Source organism: Orycteropus afer, unplaced genomic scaffold (assembly GCF_000298275.1).
Source record: "Orycteropus afer afer isolate SDZICR_OR568_19922 unplaced genomic scaffold, OryAfe1.0 scaffold00201, whole genome shotgun sequence".
Lineage (NCBI taxonomy): Eukaryota > Metazoa > Chordata > Mammalia > Tubulidentata > Orycteropodidae > Orycteropus > Orycteropus afer.
In genome coordinates, this window is record NW_006921788.1 from 6,030,372 (window position 1) to 6,032,680 (window position 2,309).

Sequence of the window (2,309 nt, forward strand, 5' to 3'; positions counted from 1 at the left end):
TCTTTATTTCTTTTTTTAGCAATCTCTTTGCTGGTGTAGAGGAATCCAAATGATTTTTGGATGTTAATCTTGTATCCTGCCACAATGCTAAATCTCTTAATTAGTTCCAGTAGATTTTTGACTGAGTCTCTTGGGTTTTCTAGATATGGGATCATATCATCAGCAAATAGGGATAGTCTGAGTTCTTTCTTACCAATTTGGATGCCTTTTATTTCCCTTGCTTGCCTTATGGCCCTGGCTAGGACTTCCATTACAATGTTGAATAGAAGTGGTGATAGAGGTCATCCTTGTCTGATTCCTGTTCACAAGAGGAATGGTTTCAGTCTCTCTCCATTGAGTATAATGTTGGCTGTTGGTTTTCCATAGATTCCCTTTATTATGTTGAGGAATGTCCCTTCTATCCCTATTTTGCTGAGGTTTTGATCAGGAATGGGTGTTGGATTTTTTTTTTTCCTCCTCACACATACAACCTCAGTGGTCTCCACATACCACATATTTTGCAGCTATAAAGTCACTTGATGTTGGTCTGGTACCATTTATTCTTTCATCATTTTATCCCTAAAATTGTGTTGACATCAAAATGACAGTTAACCAGTGTTAAATCCATAAAGTATTTACATAGCACAGCACATTAAGCTTTAGACACTTGGCAATTAGACACATAAAAATAAGATAAGACCCCCATTATACATGATTTCTATTAGGTATTTACAAGTCCCTAATATGGGGTCTGTACACTGGTTCAAAGGGCAGCAGAGGCAACAGGCAATTCCTTCATAGGACACTGAACACTATGATCTGGAAGCACATGATGTTACCCCAGTGTCACGTACCACCCACTTTCTAAACCAAGGTGGTTTCATAATCCTAGAATGACAGTTCCAGCTGATACAAAATGAAGAGACAATACAACATTTACTCTGTAAAGATATCCTACTCATACTAGGCATTCACTGTGATTTTGAACGTAACTTCCCCAAAACTTGTCACAATCATCCTGATTTTTCAGGTTGGAAGAGCCATCAATCTTGCAGTCAAATGTCACTTCTTTCTTGGTGTTGTTAAGATGAGAAAAGAATGCCTGGACAGCAACTACTGGCTGTTGGTACTCCACGTGCAGTTTTTTCCCAAAATATGGAAAATATTTTAAGTCTGTAAGTCCTGTGGTAAGATAAGTTGATATAGATACCACTTGTTCATTCTTTGAATTGCATGTTATCCTTGGTTCTCCTTTAGGTTTTAATCCAATTATTCTGTTCATTTTCACAAGAATACAAGGGTTTCCTCTGGAATAGCCATATTCACAATCAGTCATGCCACTGCATGCTTGAAGTAACTGAACAGGAAACTGACATGCAGTATAAACTGGACACTTCTGTTCAAAAAGTGCTCTGTCAGGACAGATTGTGAGGTTCTTTTGTTCTTCTAACTCATAGGACTTTAGAAAGTGATCAAGATCTTTAACATATCTTTCATAGGAATGTACATCAGACAAACTGAATGAATATTCTAGTGCAGTCACTGGTTTTGGAAAAACTCTAAATCCTGGACTGGGAATCTGGTCACGATATTTTGGAACCTCATCATTCAGAGTCTGAAGCATGACCCACATTGTGAATGTGAAGAGAGTAGCCAAGAACCTGTAGAAGAGTAGGTAGAAGAGCAAGATCAAACCTCAACTCTTGGCGGTTCACCCTAGGAGTTCTCCGGTGGCTGGGTTATAAATGAAGAGCTTCCACTTGGCAAGGCTCTGGTTGAAGGACTTCTTGTCTTTCTTCGTCATGGTGGGCGTGAGTGGACAGTGAGGTGGGCAGAGGCCATGAGGGTGGATGCGGCAAGGAGCACAGAGGGACGTCCTAGCTTAGGCAGTGCAGCCCAACAGCAGTGGCAGAGGAGGGCAGAATGGCAAAAGACACCTCCTTGCTGTGGGGTACACTTGAGCCGACTCTGGGTGTTGGATTTTATCAAATGCCTTTTCTGCATCAATTGATATGATCAGTCTCTTTCCATCGAGTATAATGGTGGTTATAATATGGTTCTTCTCCTTTATTTATGTGGTGGATGATGTTCAATGTTTTTCTAGTGTTGAGCCATCCTTGCATACCTGATATGAATCCCACTTGGTCATAATGAATGATTTTCTTGATATGTTGTTGGAGTCTATTGACTAGGATTTTGTTGACGATTTTTGCATCTATATTCATGAGGGATATTGGTCTGTAGTTTTCCTTTGGAGTGATGTCTTTGCCTGGTTTTGGTATCAAGGTTATGCTTGCTTCATAAAATGAGTTAGGGAGGATTCCATCCTT

At 39.9% G+C, this 2,309-nt stretch overlaps 1 pseudogene; it reads right to left on the reverse strand.

Annotated features, from left to right (window-relative positions):
* Window positions 1-942: 942 nt before the first annotated feature.
* On the reverse strand, window positions 943-1,783 carry LOC103203120 (annotated as a pseudogene).
* Window positions 1,784-2,309: the final 526 nt, after the last annotated feature.